This window comes from Artemia sp. Qi Xiang Cuo, chromosome 10, assembly GCF_049724085.1.
Source record: "Artemia sp. Qi Xiang Cuo chromosome 10, ASM4972408v1, whole genome shotgun sequence".
Lineage (NCBI taxonomy): Eukaryota > Metazoa > Arthropoda > Branchiopoda > Anostraca > Artemiidae > Artemia > Artemia sp. Qi Xiang Cuo.
The window spans coordinates 16,012,102-16,030,379 of record NC_142803.1 but is presented as its reverse complement, the minus strand read 5'-3'; the positions used below and the strand labels follow the sequence as shown (position 1 = coordinate 16,030,379).

Genomic DNA, 18,278 nt, shown 5'->3' with positions numbered 1-18,278 from the left:
CAGTACTTGAAGAAATTGTTCCGAGTAACATATATTACAACAGAAACATTTTACTACAGGCCAACAAAAGTCGTTGTTTTTCGGCCACTTACGACCATTTATAAACTTGGCAAACTTTGGAAAACTTTTTCAAATTCAAAACGAACAGAAATTAACACGAATAGGGCTCAAAACCTCTATGCCTTCCCAAGGCCAGAACATAACTTGCACTTTACTTGAAAAATATAAACATTTTTACTCTTATATCTTTTATAAACCAAATAATATTGACATTTTGATTACTAAATATCAGTACATGTATATTAAACTGACATTGCACATTCATTGTATTTTTTTTCATTAAAGTGTAAATTATGTTCTGGCCTTGGAAAGGCACATGGGTTTTGAGCCCTACTCATGTAAATTTATGCTCGTTTTGAGTTTGACTCGGTTATTTATTGTAATTTCTGCTCGTTTTGGGTTTCTTTTATTTATCGATGCTGATTTGTGGTAGTTTCACGCTTGGTGGATTATTTTATTTTATTTTTGCTCATTTTTGGTTGAATGGAGTTCTTTACTTTTCTTGGAAAACTCAGTTTCTGGAAAAAGTTTTTTTAAATTAATTTCTGTTCGTTTTATATTGACATAATCTTTTCAGGGAAAAAGACAATAATACTTTAAATGTTTTCTTTTTTTAATACTTTATAGTTTGGCCTGCTATTTGTCTGCCGGAGAAAAATGTGGGTATTGCCTCCTTCTCTCACTGTAAAAGTCTAAAACCTACTGTTCCATTGGTGCTTTACTGAAAACTATATGCGTCTTGAACAATCTTAGAAAGTGTAAACAACATCAAACTGAGCAATTGATATATAATGATATCAACTCTTGAAATATCCATCAATTCAATAATTTGTTGCATTCTAATTTATTTTTATTTTCAATGCTGAAAGAACTGAAAAAGATGATATTTGTAATATAATTCGTTGTCAGTTATGCGCCAATGACGCAGTAGGCTTTTGGTTCTTATTTACAGTTAAGGAAGGGGGCAGTATCCAAATTCTTGTTTGTAGAGAAACTATATTCGTCTTGAAAAAGTTTAGAAAGAACTAATAAATTAAACTGAATGTTTGATGTATAATGACACTAATTGCTGAAAGCTCATCAGTTCAAAATTTTACTATAAATTTAATGTCTATTTTCAATATTAAGTACAAAAGGAAATGTTTGTAAAAAATTGGTTTTCAGTAAAGCGCCAATGACTCTGTAGGTTTTAGACTTTTACAGTGAGAGAAAGACGTGATACCCAAACTCTTGTTTGCAGTGATTTTTGTTCGTTTCAAGCTTGATTTGCATATTCAATTTAAGTTTCACTCCTTTTAAGATTTATTTATTCATTTACATTAATATCTATTGCATGTTTGTTTTGCATTGATTGTTTATTTAATTTCTGTTCGTTTTAAGTTTCATTTATGCTTCAATAGCAAAATATTTTTTTCCGTTTTAAGCTTGATTTTCATATTCAATCTAAGTATTACTCACTAGATCTATTTATTCATTTATATTATTACTTGTATGTTTTTTCCTATGATTGTTTATTTAATTTCTGTTTGTTTTGGGTTTCATTTATTCTTTAGTAATAATTTCTGGTCTTTTTTAGTTTGAATTTTAGCAGGTATTTGTATCTGCTGAGCTTAAGTTTAAAATAGACTTTACTTTTGTTTGAAAAACTTATTTTTCGGAATGTTTTTTTTTTTAATTAATACGAAAAAAGGAAAATAGGTGACTGCTTGTCTGTCTCTTGTATTGACTATGTTGTACGGATCAGGGTGAAATAAAATATTTTTAGATGAAAGAATACAACCATAGGTACAAAAATACTGAAATGTACCATAATTTTGTAAAATGTACCATATTTTGTGGAACTGTACTAAATTGTACCAGTATAGGTGAAATGTACCAAAATGGTACAATTGTACTACGTTTGGCATCACTGAAGCCGACTCTTTCTGTCTCACTGAACTGAACGGAATTTCTTTTTATTTAATGAATAGAAGACAAGCGCCATCTCAGGGGAGTTGAGCGCTATGTAAAGTAGAACATTTATTGAAGGAAATGACAGTACAAAAGTACAGACAAAGAAACTCTAAAAAATTAATTGTCCCAAATTCCCTTAGAGAAAGCCTTTGGCAATTTTCCTTTTAACAATCAAAATTCAATATTCAGTAACTCAGAAATGTTTATTTAGTCCAGCGAATCATAACATGGCAAAGATGGCAAGTTTCTAACAACAAGAAATTTTGCTAATTCAATTTTCTCGGCTGGCAAAACAATTCGCTTCGTGTCGATGTCAGAGAGGGAAAAGTCTTGTAAATAGATTCACCTTTTTTCTTTCTTAACTTGGATAAAAGTTGGTGAGCGATATTTGTTCCCTTTTTGAAGTGGATATAGACAAGATCTCTTGGGAATAAAATGTAGCGAAAACTGGGGGGACCAATAGATGGAAGTGACAAAACTAAAGCATCAACTTTGAAATTATATTTAGAGAGTTCATTGTTCCAGATACTCTGGAGAAAATCTGAACAAATTGCCTCGTGCAATAACAGGATAATTGTACTAAAAACTAAAAAAGGTACGTATATTTCCTGAGTATTAATTTGTTTTCTTAGTTCACTTAAACTTGCTCGTTTGGACACGAGTAACAGGCTTTTAAAATTGCCTGACAAAATATTCAGTCTTCAACCAGAGTTCAACCTGTTAACACCTATTGGGTTTATGCCTTTCCGCATTAGGCTCAGTTAATTCAGTGACAAAGTTGATTAACTGTAACCTAACTTCTGGATTTTGTCACCAGCCACAGGTGAATTGTACTTTTTAACCCTTTATAGTAATCAACCAAAGGACTTTAAGAGAGTGTGTCCTGACTGTAGATTAAGGGCAACAATCAATTTCCTGGTGTGTAGTACTTGCAACTCTTCCATTCATGAGCAATGTGCGGGGATAGAACGTTCCCAGTGGAAAAAACAGGATTTTTCTCACTTTGATGTATTTTCAAGGTAAATTTATTTATTGTTTTTCATGAATGTCAACAGCAATTTATGCATGTTTTATGGTTTTTCTCACTGAGAATGAAAAAACAGGATTTTTCTCATTTTGATTGATTTTCAAGGTTGATTGATTTGCTGGTGTTTGTCCAGGAGAATTGTTTCCGGGTAAATTTTATTAATGTCTAATGGATGATATCAAGGTTGATTGATTTGTTGGTGTTCGTCCAGGAGAATTGTCCCCGGGTGAAGTTTATTAATGTCTGATGGATGATGTCAAGGTCGATTGATTTGTTGGTGTTCGTCCAGAAGAATTGTCTCTGGGCGAAGTTTGCACATGCATATTAACGGTGGGGAGAATTTTTTGATCTTACAAATGAAGAGATTAACGCGGGAAAGTGTTTCTTAGGAATTTCAGGATGCAAAAACAAAAGGAACACGCAGAAATTACATTTAGGGATTATTTGGGCGAAACCGTTCTGGGACATTTTAGAAGATGATTTAAGCGGAACCGTTTGAGGTATTTTAGAAAATGATTTTAGAAGATGTTTTGAGGGTGAAACTCTGTGGTCGTTATAATACAAAAGTTCCAATTGAACAGTGTTGTGAGGTCCTCTACCCCAACCCCAATGGGCCCCCATCCCCTATAACCCAACCCCGAACGAACCCACCCGCCCCCCAAATGCCCCCCGTAACCCAAAGCCTCCCCCCCGGCCCCCAAAGGGCCCCCGGGCCTGCACATTTTTTTGTCTGTATGTCTGGGTTGATGTTTGTGAGTCCAAAAATCTTTATTTGTTGCTTTGTATATTTAAAGTGCCTGTATTTCTCTGTTTGTATTTCTGATTCCGTTTGTTTTCATATCTGGGTTGATGTTTTCAAGTCCAAGAATTTGTATGTGTTGGTTTGTATATCTAAAGTGTCTGTCTTTCTCTGTTTGCAAGTCTTAATCTATTTGTTTGCATGTCTCGGTTGGTGTTTGTAAGTCCAAGTATTTGTTGTTGTTGTTTGTATATCTATAGTACCTGTCTTTCTCTGTTTGCCTGTCTGGATTGGTTTTTTCAAGTCCAAATATTTGTCTTTATTGATTTGTATATCTAAAGTGTCTGTCTTTCTCTGTTTGCATGTCTGATTCTATTTGTTTACATCTCTGGGTTGGTGTTTGTAAGTCCAAGTATATGTCTTTGTTGGTTTGTATATCTAAAGTGCCTATCTTTCTCTGTTTGAATGTCTGATTCTATTTGTTTGCATGTCTGGGTTGGTGTTTTCAAATCCAAGTATTTTTCTTTATTGGTTTGTATATCTAAAGTGCCTGTCTTTCTCTGTTTGTATGTCTGATTCTATTTGTTTGCATGTCTAAGATGGTGTTTGCAAGTCCAAGTATTTGTCGTTGTTGGTTTGTATATCTAAAGTGACTGTCTTTCTCTGTTTGCATGTGTAATTTTATTTGTTTGCATGTTTGGGTTGGTGTTTGCAAGTCCAACTATTTTTCCTTGTTGGTTTATATATCTAAAGTTCCTGTCTTTCTCTGTTTGCATGTCTGTTTCTATTTGTTTGCATGTCTGGGTTGGTGTTTGCAAGTCCAAGTATTTGTCTTTGTTTGCTTGTATATCTAAAGTGCCTATCTTTCTCTGTTTGCATGTCTAATTCTATTTGTTTACATGTCTGGGTTGGTGTTTGCAAGTCCAAGTATCTGTCCATGTTGGTTTGTATATCTAAAGTGCCTGTCTTTCTCTGTTTGCATGTCTGATTCTATTTGTTTGCATGTCTGGGTTGGTGTTTGCAAGTCCAATTAATTGTCGTTGTTGGTTTATATATCTAAAGTGCCTGTCTTTCTCTGTTTGCATGTCTGATTCTATTTGTTTGCATGTCTGGGTTGGTGTTTGCAAGTCCAAGTATTTGTCTGGGTTGGTGTTTGTAAGTCCAAGTATTTGTCTTTGTTGGTTTGTATATCTAAAGTGCCTATATTTTTCTGTTTGTGTGTCTGATTTTATTTTTTTGCATGTCTGGGTTGGTTTTTGCAAGTCCAAGTATTTGTTTCTTTTTGTATTTATATCTAAGTTCCTCTATTTTACTGTTTTAATGTATGATTATATTTGTTTGATATTATGGGTTTTTGTCTTAAATTAAAATAATTTGTCTTTGTTGGTTTATATATCTAAAGTGCCTATCTTTCTCTATTTGCATGTATTATTCAATTTGTTTGCATGTCTGGGTTGGTGTTTTGCAAGTCCAAGTATTTGTCTTTGTTGGTTTATATATGTAAAGTGCCTGTCTATCTCTGTTTGCATGTCTGATTCTATTTGTTTGCAAGTCTGGGTTGGTGTTTGCAAGTCCAAGTATTTGTCTTTGTTGGTTTGATTATCTAAATTGCCTCTATTTCTCTGTTTGTTTGTCTGATTCTATTTGTTTGCATGTCTGGGTTGGTGTTTGCAAGTCCAAGTATTTGTCTTTGGTGGTTTGAATGTCTAAAGTGACTTTCTTTCTCTGTTTGTGTGTCTGATTCTATTTTTTTGCATGTCTGGGTTGGTGTTTGCAAGCCCAAAAATTTGTCCTTGTTGGTTTGAATGTCTAAAGTGCCTGTTTTTCTCTGTTTGCGTGTTTGATTCTATTTGTTTGCATGTCTGGGTTGGTGTTTGCAAGTCCAAGTATTTGTCTTTTTTGGTTTGTATATCTAAAGTGCCTATCTTTCTCTGTTTGCATGTCTGATTCTACTTGTTTACATGTCTGGGTTGGTGTTTGCAAGTCCAAGTGTCTGTCCATGTTGGTTTGTGTATCTAAAGTGCCTATCTTTCTCTGTTTGCATGTCTGATTCTATTTGTTTGCATTTCTGGGCTAGTGTTTGCAGGTCCAAGTATTTGTCTTTGTTGGTTTGTATATCTAAAGTGCCTGAATTCTCTGTTTGTATGTCTGATTCTATTTATTTGCATGTCTGGGTTGGTTTCTGCAAGTTCAAGTCTTTTTGGTTGTTGATTTATATATCTATAGTGCACATCTTTCTCTGTTTGCATGTCTGATTCTATTCTTTTGCATTTGAGGGTAGTATATTGTCAATCCAGGTATTTGTGTTTGTTTTTTTATATATATAAAGTGCAAGTCTATCAATGTTTACATGTCTGATTCTATTTTCTTGAATGTGTAGATTGATGTTTGAAAGTATGTGTCTTTGTTTATTTGTATGTCTAAAGCGTAATTATTTCTGTGTTTGAATGTGTTATTCTATTTGTTTGCTTGTCCGGGTTGGTGTTTGCAAGTTCAAGTATTTATCTTTGTCGGTTTACATGTCTAAAGTGTCTTTTTTTATCTGTTGACATATCTGATCCTATGTTTTAGCATGTCTGTGTTGGTGTTTGCAATTCCAAGTACTTGTATTCGCTGCTTAGTGTATCTAAAGTGCCTGTCTTTTTCTGTTTGTTTTTCTGATTCTCTTTTTTTGCATTTCTGGGTTGGTGTTTGCAAGTCCTAGCATCTGTCTTTGCTGGTTTTTATATCTAAAGTGCCTTTCCTTCTCTGTTTGAATATATGATTCTATTTGTTTGCATGTCTGGGTTGGTGTTTGCAAGTCCAAGTATTTGTCTTTGGTGGTTTGAATGTCTAAAGTGTTTGCCTTTCTCTGTTTGTGTGTCTGATTCTATTTGTTTGCATGTCTGGGGTGGTGTTTGCAAGTCCAAGTATCTGTCTTTGTTGGTTTGTATATCTAAAGTACCTATCTTTCTCTGTTTGTGTGTTTGATTCTATTTGTTTGCATGTCTGGGTTAGTGTTTGCAAGTCCAAGTATTTGTCTTTGTTGGTTTGTATATCTAAAGTGCCTATCTTTCTCTGTTTGCATACCTGATTCTATTTGTTTGCATGTCTGGGTTAGTGTTTTGCAAGTCCAATTATTTGTGTTTGTTGGTTTGAATGTCTAAAGTGCCTATCTTTCTATGTTTGCATGTATGATTCTATTTTTTTTGCATGTCTGGGTTGGTGTTTGCAAGTCCTAGTATTTGTCTGTGGTGGTTTGAATATCTAAAGTGTCTTTGTTTCTCTGTTTTTGAGTCTGATTCCATTTGTTTGCATGTCTGGGTTGGTGTTTGCAAGTCCAAGAATTTATCTTTGTTGGTTTGAATGTCTAAACTGTCTGTCTTTCTCTGTTTGTGTGTCTGATTCTATTTGTTTGCATGTCTGGGTTGGTTTTTGCGAGTACAAGTATTTGTCGTTGCTGGTTTGAATGTCTAAAGTGTCAGTCTTTCTCTGTTTGTGTGTCTGATTCTATTTGTTTGCATGTCTGGGTTGGTGTTTGCAAGTCCAAGAATTTGTCTTTGTTGGTTTGAATGTCTAAAGTGTATGTCTTTCTCTGTTTGTGTGTATGATTCTATTTGTTTTCATGTCTGGGTTGGTGTTTGCAAGTCAAATTATTTGTCTTTGTTGTTTTGAATGTCTAAAGTGTCTGTCTTCCTCGGTTTGTGTGTCTGATTCTATTTGTTTGCTTGTCTGAGTTGATGTTTGCAAGTCCAACTATTTGCCTTTGTTGGTTTAAATATCTAGAGTGTCGGTTTTTCTCAGTTTGTGTGTCTTATTCTATTTGTTTTCATGTCTGGGTTGATGTTTGCAAGTCAAAGAATTTGTCCTTTTTGGTTTGAATGTCAAAACTTACTGTCTTCCTATGTTTTTTTGTATTATTTTATTTTTTTATATGTCTGGGTGAGAATTTGAATGTCTAAAAGTTTGTCTTTGTTGGTTAGAATTTCTTAAGTATCTGTCTTTCTATGAGTTTGGGTCTGATTATATTTTCTTGAAAGTGAAAGTTTGTGTTTGCAACTACAAGAATTTGTCTTTGTTGGTTTGTATATCTAAAGTGCCTGTCTTTCTCTGTTTGTATGTCTGATTCTATTTGTTTGCATGTCTGGGTTGGTGTTTGCAAGTTAAAATATTTGTCTTTATTGGTTTGAATGTGTAAAGTTTCTGTCTTTCTCTATTTGTGTGTCTGAATCTATTTGTCTGCAGGTCTGTGTTGTTCTTTGCACTTCCAAGTATTTGTGTTTGATGGTTCGTAAGTCGAAAGTGTCCGTCTTTCTTTGTTTGTGTGTCTGATTCTATTTGTTTGCATGTCTGGGTTGATGTTTGCAAGTCCAAGAATTTGTCTTTGTTGATTTGTATGTCTAAAGTGCCTGTCTTTCTCTGTTTGCGTGTCTTATTCTATTTTTATGTAAGTCTGGTCTAATCTTTTAAAGTCAAAGTATCTGTTTTATGTTGCGTTAATGTATATAGAGATTGCGTTTCTGTGTTATTGTGGCTTTTTCTATTTTTTTCTATTTCTGGGCTGGCATTTTACATTCCAAGAATCTGTCTTTGGTGCTTTGTATCTCTAAAGTGCCTATCTTTCTCTGTTTGTGTGTTTGATTCTATTTGTTTGCATGTCTGGGTTGGTGTTTGCAAGTCCAAATATCTGTCCTTTTTGGTTTGAATGTATAAAGTGCCTATCTTTCTCTGTTTGCATATCTGATTCTATTTGTTTGCATGTCTGGGTTAGTGTTTTGTAAGTCCAAGTATTTGTCTTTGTTGGTTTGTATATTTAAAGTGCCTATCTTTCTATGTTTGCATGTATGATTCTATTTGTTTGCATGTCTGGGTTGGTGTTTGAAAGTCCAAGTATCTGTCTTTTTTGGTTTGAATGTCTAAAGTGTCTTTGTTTCTCTGTTTTCGTGTCTCATTCTATATTGTTGCATGTGTTTGCGGATGGTTACAAATTAAAGTATTTTTATTGTTGTGGACGAGTAGTTACAGTGCACGCCTATCTCTTTTGGTGCATCTAATTCTATTTGTGGGCAAGTATGGGTTGGTGTTTGCATTCTCTAGTAACCGTCTTTGTTGGTTTGTATATCAATATAGCATGTCTTTCTCTGTTTGCATGCATGCTTCACTACTATTTCTGTTCTGGGTTGGTGTTTGCAATACAAAGAGTCTTTATGTGTTTGTCTGTATATGTAAATTGTCTGACTTTCTCTTTTTACATGTATGATTCTATTTTTTTGCATGTCTGGGTTGGTGTTTGCAAGTCCAAGTATTTGTCTTTGGTGGTTTGAATGTCTAAAGTGTCTGTCTTTCTCTGTTTGTGTGTCTGATTCTATTTGTTTGCATGTCTGGGTTGGTGTTTGCAAGTCCAAGTATTTGTCTTTGTTGGTTTGAATGTCTAAAGTGCCCGTCTTTTTCTGTTTGTAGTTCTGATTCTATTTGTTTGTATGTCTGGGCTGGTGTTTGAAAGTACAAATATATGTCCTTGTTGGTTTGAATGTCTAAAGTGAATATCTTTCTCTGTTTGCATGTCTGATTCTTTTAATTTGCCTGTCTGGGTTAGTGTTTTGTAATTCAAATTATGTTTCTTTGTTGGTTTGTATATTTAAAGTGCCTATCTTTCTCTATTCGTATGTATGATTCTATTTGTTTGCATGACTGGGTTGGTGTTTGCAAGTCCAAGTATCTATCTTTGTTCGTTTTAATATCTAAAGTGACTTTCTTTCTCTGTTTGTGAGTCTGACTCTATTTGTTTGCATGTCTGGGTTGGTGGTTGCAAGTCCAAGAATTTGTCTTTGTTGGTTTGAATGTCCAATCTGTCTGTCTTTCTCTGTTTGTGTGTCTGATTCTATTTGTTTGCATGTCTGGGTTGGGGTTTGCAAGTCCAAGTATTTGTCTTTGTTGGTTTGAATGTCTAAAGTGGCTGTCTTTCTCTGTTTGTGATTCTGATTGTATTTGTTTGCATGTCTGGGTTGGTGTTTGCAAGTCCAAGAATTTGTCTTTAATGGTTTTAATGTCTAAAGTGTATGTCTTTCTCTGTTTTTGTGTCTGATTCTATTTGTTTACTTGTCTTGGTTGGTGTTTGCAAGTCCAAATATTTGTCTTTGTTTGCTTTGAATGTCTAAAGTGTCTGTCTTCCTGTGTTTGTGTGTCTGAATCTATTTGTTTGCTTGTCTGAGCTGATGTTTACAAGTCCAAGTATTTGTCGTTGTTGGTTTATATATCTATAGTGTCTTTTTTTCTCTGTTTGTGTGTCTTATTCTATTTGTTTTTATGTCTGGGTTGATGTTGGCAAGTCCAAGTATTTGTCTTTGTTGGTTTGTATGCCTAAACTTTCTGTCTTTCTCTGTTTGTTTGTCTGATTCTTTTTGTTTGCATGTCTGGGTTGGTGTTTGCAAGTCCAAGTTTTTGTATTTGTTGGTTTGAATGTCTAAAGTGTCTGTCTTTCTCTGTTTGTGTGTTTGATTCTATTTGTTTGCATGTCTGGGTTGGTGTTTGCAATTCCTAGAATTTGTTTTTGTTGGTTTTAATTTTCAATATGTTTGTATTTATATGTTTGAGTTTCTGTTTCTATTTTTCTACATGTCTGGGTTTGTTTTTGCATGTCCAAGTATTTGTCGTTGTTGGTTTGAATCTCAAAAGTGTCTGTCTTTCTCTGCTTGTGCGTCTGATTCTATTTGTTTGCATGTCTGGGTTGGTGTTTGCAAGTCCGAATATTTGTCTTTGTTTGGTTTGAATGTCTAAAGTGTCTGTCTTTCTCTGTTTGTATGTCTGATTCTGTTTGTTTGCAAGTCTGGGCTGGTGTTCTACATACACAAGTATTTTTCGTTGTTGGTTTGTACAACTAGATTGCCTGTCTTTCTATGTTAGCGTGTCTGATTCTATTTGTTTGCATGTCTCGGCTGGTGTTTGCAAGTCCAAGTATCTATCTTTGTTGGTTTGATATGTCTAAAGTGTCTGTCTTTCTCTGTTTGTTTGTGTGACTCCATTTGTTTACATGTCTGGCTTGGTGGTTGCAATTCCAAGAATTTATCTTTGTTGGTTTGAATGTCTAAAGTGTCTGTCTTTCTCTGTTTATGTGTCTGATTCTATTTGTTTGTATGTCTGGGTTGGTGTTTGCAATTCCAAGTATTTGTCTTTGTTGGTTTGAATGTCTAAAGTGGATGTCTTTCTCTGTTTGTGTGTCTGATTCTATTTGTTTACATGTCTGGGTTGGTGTTTGCAAGTCCAAATATTTGTCTTTGTTGTTTTGAATGTCTAAAGTGTCTGTCTTCCTGGGTTTGTGTGTCTGAATCTATTTGTTTGCTTGTCTGGGTTGATGTTTACAAGTCCAACTATTTACCTTTGTTGGTTTAAATATCTAGAGGCTCGGTCTTCCTCAGTTTGTGTGTCTGATTCTATTTGTTTGTATGTCTGGGTTGAAATTTGCAAGTCCAAGAATTTTTCCTTGTTGGTTTTAATGCATAAACATTCTTTCTTTTTCTGTTTGTGTGTCTGAGTCTTTTTGTTTGCATGTCTGGGTTGGTGTTTTCAAGTCCATTTTTCTGTCTTTGTTTGTTTGATATGCCTAAAGTGTCTTTCTTTCTCTGTTTGTGTGTCTGATTCTATTTTTTTGTATGTATGGATTGGTGTTTGCAAGTCCAGGAATTTGTCTTTGACGGTTTGAATATCTAAAGTGTATGTCTTTCTCTGTTTATATGTCTTATTCTATTTGTTTGCATGTCTGGGTTGCTGTTTGCAAGTCCAAGTATTTGTGTTGGTTGGTTTGTATATTTAAAGTGCCTGTCTTTCTCTGTTTGTGTGTCTGATTCTATTTGTTTGCATGCCTGGGTTGGTGTTTGCAAGTCCGAAGTATCTGTCCTTGTTTGGTTTGAATGTCTAAAGTGTCTGTCTTTCTCTGTTTGTGTGTCTGATTCTATTTGTTTGCATGTCTGGGTTGGTGTTTTGCAAGTCCAAGTATTTGTCTTTGTTGGTTTGTATATCTAAAGTGCCTGTCTTTCTCTGTTTGTGTGTCTCGTTCTATTTTTATATATACTGGGGTTGGTGTTTTAAAGTAAAAGTATTTTTGTTGGCTTGTTTGTATATTTAAATTGCAAGTCTTTCTATGTTTGATTGTATGATTCTATTTTTTTTCATGCATTTGTTGATGTTTGCAAGTCCAAGTATTTGTCTTTGTTCGTTTGAATGTCTAAAGCTGCCTGTCTTTCTCTGTTTGCATGTCTGATTCTATTTGTTTGCATGTCTGGGTTGGTGGTTTGCAAGTCCAAGTATTTGTCTTTGTTGGTTTGATATGTCTAAAGTGCCTGTCTTTCTCTGTTTGTGATGTCTGATTCTATCTGTTTACATGTCTGGGTTGGTGTTTGCAAGTCCCAGTATTTTTCTTTGCTGGTTTGAATGTCTAAAGTGTCTGTCTTTCTTTATTTGTGTGTGTGATTCTATTTGTTTGCGTGTCTGGGTTGGAGTTTTCAAGCCCAAGAATTTGTGTTTGTTGGTTTGTATATTTAAAGTGTTTGTCTTTCTCTGTTTGTGTGCCTGATTCTATTTGTTTGTATGCCTGGGTTGGTGTTTGACAAGTCCAAGTATTTGTCCTTTGTTGGTTTGAATGTCTAATGCCTATCTTCTCTGTTGCATCTGATTCTATTTGTTTGCATGTCTGTTAGTGTTTTGCAAGTAGTGTCTTTGTTGGTTTATATCTAAGTGCCTTCTTCTCTGTTTGCATGTAGATTCTATTTGTTTGCATGTCTGGATGTTTGCAAGTCCAAGTATTTGTCTTTGGTGGTTTGAATGTCTAAAGTGACTGTCTTTCTCTGTTTGTGTGTCTGACTCTATTTGTTTGCATGTCTGGGTTAGTGGTTGCAAGTCCAAGAATTTATCTTTGTTGGTTTGAATGTCTAAACTGTCTGTCTTTCTCTGTTTATGTGTCTGATTCTATTTGTTTGCATGTCTGGTTTGGTGTTTGCAAGTCCAAGTATTTGTTTTTGTTGGTTCGAATGTCTAAAGTGGCTGTCTTTCTCTGTTTGTGTGTCTGATTATATTTGTTTGCATGTCTGGGTTGGTATTTGCAAGTCCAAGAATTTGTCTTTGTTGGTTTGAATGTCTAAAGTGGCTGTCTTTCTCTGTTTGTGTGTCTGATTCTATTTGTTTGCATGTCTGGGTTGGTGTTTGCAAGTCCAAGTATTTGTCTTTATTGGTTTGTATATCTAAAGTGCCTGTCTTTCTCTGTTTGTATGTCTGATTGTAATTGTTTGCAATCCTGGGTTGGTGTTTGCAAGTCCAAGTATTTGTCGTTGTTGGTATGTATATCTAACCTGCCAGTATTTCTCTGTTTGAATGTCTCATTCTATTTGTTTGCATGTCTGGGTTGGTGTTTGCAAGTCCAAGTATTTTTCTTTGTTGGTTTGTATATCTAAAGTACCTTTCTTTCTCTGGTTGCTGTGTCTGATTCTATTTGTTTGCATGTCTGGGTTGATGTTTGCAAGTCCAAGTATTTGTCTTTGTTGGTTTGAATGTCTGAAGTGTCTATCTTTCTCTGTTTGCGAGTCTGACTCTATTTGGTTGCATGTCTGGGTTGGTGTTTGCGAGTCCAAGTATTTGTCTTGGCTGCTTTGTATATCTAAAGTGCCCATCTTTCACTGTTTGCGTGTCTGATTCTATTTGTTTGCATGTCTGGCTTGGTGTTTGCAAGTCTAATTATTTGTCTTTGTTGGTTTTTATATCTAAAGTGCCTGTCTTTCTATGTTTGCATGTCTGATTCTATTTGTTTGCCTGTCTGGGTTGGTGTTTTGCAAGTCCAAGTATTTGTCTTTGTTGGTTTATATATGTAAAGTGCCTGTCTTTCTCTGTTTGCATGTCTGATTCTATTTGTTTGCAAGTCTGGGTTGGTGTTTGCAAGTCCAAGTATTTGTCTTTGGTGGTTTGAATGTCTAAAGTGTCTGTCTTTCTCTGTTAGTGTGTCTGATTCTATTTGTTTGCATGTTTGGGTTGGTGTTTGGAAGTACAACTATCTGTGCTTGTTGCTTTGTATATCTAAAGTGCCTGTCTTTTACTGTTTGTTTGTCTCATTCTATTTGTTTGCATGTCTGGGTTAATATTTGAAAGTATATGTATTTGTCGTTGTTGGTTTGAATGTCTAAAGTGTCTGTCTTTCTCTGTTTGTGTGTCTGATTATATTTGTTTGCATGTCTGGGCTGGTGTTTGCAAGTCCAAGAATTTGTCTTTGCTGGTTTGAATGTTTAAAGTGGATGTCTTTCTCTGTTTTTGTGTCTGATTCTATTTGTTTACATGTCTGGGTTGGTTTTTGCAAGTCTAAATATTTGTCTTTGTTGGTTTGAATGTCTAAAGTGTATGATCTTTCTCTGTTTTTGTGTCTGATACTATTTGTTGGCATGTCTGGGCTGGTGTTTGCAAGTTAAAGTATTTGTCTTTATTGGTTTGAATATGTAAAGTTTCTGTGTTTCTTTGTTTGTGTGTCTGATTCTATTTGTCTGCAGGTCTGAGTTGGTCTTTTCAATTCCAAGTATTTATCTTTGTTGGTTCGAATGTCTAAAGTATCTTTCTTTCTCTGTTTGTGTGTCTGATTCTATTTGTTTGCATGTCTGGGTTGATGTTTGCAAGTCCAAGAAATTGTCTTTGTTGGTTTGAATGTCTAAACTTTCTGTCTTCCTATGTTTGTGTGTATGATTCTATTTGTTTGCATGTCTGGGTTAGTGTTTGCAAGTCCAAGTATTTGTCTTTGTTGGTTGAAATGTCGATAGTGTCTGTCTTTCTTTGTTTGTGTGTCTGAATCTATTTGTTTGCAGGTCCGGGTTGTTGTTTGCAAGTCTAAGAATTTATCTTAGGTGGTATGAATGTCTAAACTGTCTGTCTTTCTTTGGTTGTGTGTCTGATTCTATTGTTTGCATGTCTGGGTTGGTGTTTGCAAGTCCAAGTATTTGTCTTTGTTGGTTTGAATGTCTAAACTGACTGTCTTTCTCTGTTTGTGTGTCTGACTCTATTTGTTTGCATGTCTGGGTTTGTGGTTGCAAGTCCAAGAAATCATCTTTGTTGGTTTGAATGTCTAAACTGTCTGTCTTTCTCTGTTTGTGTGTCTGATTCTATTTTTTTGCAAGCCTAGTTTGGTGTTTGCAAGTCCAAGAATTTTTCTTTGCTGGTTTGAATTTCTAAAGTGTCTGTCTTTCTTTGTTTGTGTTTGTGATTCTATTTGTTTGCGTGTCTGGGTTGGTGTTTGCAAGCCAATGAATTTGTCTTTGCTTATTGGATTGTCTAAAGTGTATGTCTTTCTCTGTTTGTGTGTCTGATTCTATTTGTTTGCTTGTCTTGGTTGTTGTTTGCAACTCCAAATATTTTTGTTTGTTTTTTTGAATGTCTAAAGTGTCTGTCTTTCTTGGTTTGTGTGTCTGAAACTATTTGTTTGCATGTCTGGGCTGGTGTTTGCAAGTTCAAATATTTGTCTTTATTGGTTTGAATATCTAAAGTGTCTGTTTTTCTCTGTTTGTGTGTCTGATTCTATTTGTTTGCATGTCTGAGTTGGTGTTTACAAGTCCAAGTATTTGTCTTTGTTGGTTTGAATGTCTAAAGTGTCGGTCTTTCTCTGTTTGTGTGTCTGATTCTATTTGTTTGCATGTCTGGGTTGGTGTTTTCAAGTCCAAGTATTTGTGTTTGTTGGTTTGCATATCTAAAGTGCCTGTCTTTCTCTGTTTGTATTCTGATTCTATTTGTTTGCATGTCTGGGTTGGTGTTTGTAAGTCCAAGTATCTGTCCTTTTATTGGTTTCAATGTCTAAAGTGTCTGTCTTTCTCTGTTTCTGTGTCTGAATCTATTTGTTGACTTATCTGGGTTGGTGTTTGCAAGCCCAAAAATCTGTCTCTATTGTTTATAATTTGTAAAGTGTCTGTTATTCTCTGTTTGAATGTATGAATCAATTTGTTTGCATGTCTGAGTTGATGTTTACAAGTCCAAGAATTTGTCTTTGTTGGTTTGAATGTCTAAAGTGTCTGTGATTCTCTGTTTGTGTGTCTGATTCTATTTGTTTGCATGTCTGGGTTGGTGTTTGCAAGTCCAAGTATTTGTCCTTTTTGGTTTGAATGTCTAAAGTGCATATCTTTCTCTGTTTGCATATCTGATTCTATTTGTTTGCATGTCTGGGTTAGTGTTTTGCAAGTCCAAGTGTGTGTCTTTGTTGGTTTGTATATCTAAAGTGTCTGTCTTTCTCTGTTTGTGTGTATGATTCTATTTGTTTGCATGTCTGGGTTGGTGTTTGCAAGTCCAAGAATTCGTCTTTGCTGGTTTGAATGTCTAAAGTGTATGTCTTTCTCTGTTTTTGTGGCTTATTCTTATTTTTTGCATGTCTTGGGTGGGTTTTGCATGTCCAGAAATTTTTGTTTGGTGGTTTGTTTGCCTAAACATTGTGTTTTTTTCTGTTTGTTTGTTTGAATTTCTCGGTTTGCATACATGGTTTGTGTTTACAAGTCCAAGTATTTTTATTTTTTGGTTTGAATATCTAGAGTGCCTGTCTGTCTCTGTCAGTTGTCTGATTGTATTTGTTTGCATGTCTCGGCTGGTGTTTGCAAGTCCAAGTATTTATCTTTGTTGGTTTGTATATCTAAATTTCCTATATTCCTCTTGTTGTACGTCTTATTATATTTGTTTGCTTGTCTGCGTTGGTGTTTGCAAGTCCAAGTATTTGTTTTTGTTGGTTTATATATCTAAAGTGCCAATTTTTGTCTGTTTAGTTGTCTGTTCATATTTGTTTGCATGTCTGGGTTGGTGTTTGCAAGTCCAATTATCTATTGTTGTTTATGTATATATCTAAAGTTTCTATCTTTGTCTGTTTACGAGTCTGGTTCTATCTGTTTGCATGTCTGGGTTGGTGTTTGCATGTCCAAGTATCTGTCTCTGTTGGTTTGTATATCTAAAGTGCCTACCTTTCTCTGTTTGTGTGTCTGATTCTATTTGTTTTCATGTCTGGGACTGGTGTTTGCAAGTCAAAGTATATATCTTTGTTTGTTTTTATATGTAAATTGCCTTTGTTTCTCTATTTTATTGACTGATTCTTTTCTTTTGAATATCTGGGCTGGTGTTTGCAAGTCCAAGTATTTGTCTTTGTTGGTTTTTATATCTAAAGTGCCTATATAACTCTGTTTGAATGTCTGATTCTATTTGTTTGCATGTCTGGGTTGGTGTTTGCAAGTCCAAGAATTTGTCTTTGGTGGTTTGAATGTCTGAAGTCTCTGTCTTTCTCTGTTTTTATGTCTGAATCTATTTGGTTGCATGTCTGGGATGGTGTTTGCAAGTCCAAGTATTTGTCTTTGTTGGTTTGTATATCTAAAGTGCCTATCTTTCTCTGTTTGTGTGTCTGATTCTATTTGTTTGCATGTCTGGGTTGGTGTTTGCAAGTCCAAGTATTTGTCTTTGTTGGTTTGAATGTCTAAAGTGGCTGTCTTTCTCTGTTTGTGTGTCTGATTCTATTTGTTTGCATGTCTGGGTTGGTGTTTGCAAGTCCAAGTATTTGTCTTTGCTGGTTTGAATGTCTAAAGTGCATGTCTTTCTCTGTTTTTGTGTCTGATTCTATTTTTTTACATGTCTCGGTTGATGTTTGCAAGTCCAAATATTTGTCTATGTTGGTTTGAATGTCTAAAGTGTCTGCTCTTTCTCTGTTTGTGTGTCTGAATCTATTTGTTTGCATGTCTGGGTTGGTGTTTGCAAGTTCAAATATTTGTCTTTATTGGTTTGAATGTCTAAAGTGTCTGTTTTTCTCTGTTTGTGTGTCTGATTCTATTTGTCTGAAGGTCTGTGTTGGTGTTTACAATTCCAAGAATTTGTCTTTGTTGGTTCGAATGTCTAAAGTGTCTTTCTTTCTTTGTTTGTGTGTCTGATTGTATTTGTTTGCATTTTTGCGTTGCTGTTTGCAAGTCCAAGTATTTGTCTGTTGTGCTTTGTATTTAAAAACTTTTTATATTTTTCTGCTTCAGCGCCTGAGTATTTTATTTGGCATATATAGTCTGTTATATGAAAATCAATGAATTTGTTTTTATTGTTTTGATCATTAAAATTGTAAATCTTTTTTTGCGTGTGTGTATTATTCAATACGTGTGCTCGTCATGGTTAGTTTTTGCAAGTTCTAGTATTTGTCTGTTTGATTGAATGTCTTAACTGTCTGTTTTACTCTGTTTTTGTCTCTGATTATATTTGTTTGCATGGCTGAGCTAGTGTTTGCAAGTCCAAGTATTTGTCTTTGTTGGTTTGAATGTCTAAACTGACTGTCTTTCTCTGTTTGTGTGTCTGACTCTATTTGCTTGCATGTCTGGGTTAGTGGTTGCAAGTCCAAGAAATCATCTTTGTTGATTTGAATGTCTAAACTGTCTGTCTTTCTCTGTTTGTGTGTCTGATTTTATTTGTTTGCATGTCTGGGTTGGTGTTTGCAAGTCCAAGTATTTGTCTTTGTTGGTTTGAATGTCTAAAGTGGCTGTCTTTCTCTTTGCATGTCTG

General features: G+C 34.9%; 1 pseudogene; it reads right to left on the bottom strand.

Annotated features, from left to right (window-relative positions):
* The window catches only part of LOC148947511 (uncharacterized), a 38,184-nt pseudogene that overhangs the window by 18,573 nt on the left and 1,333 nt on the right, over nt 1–18,278 (bottom strand).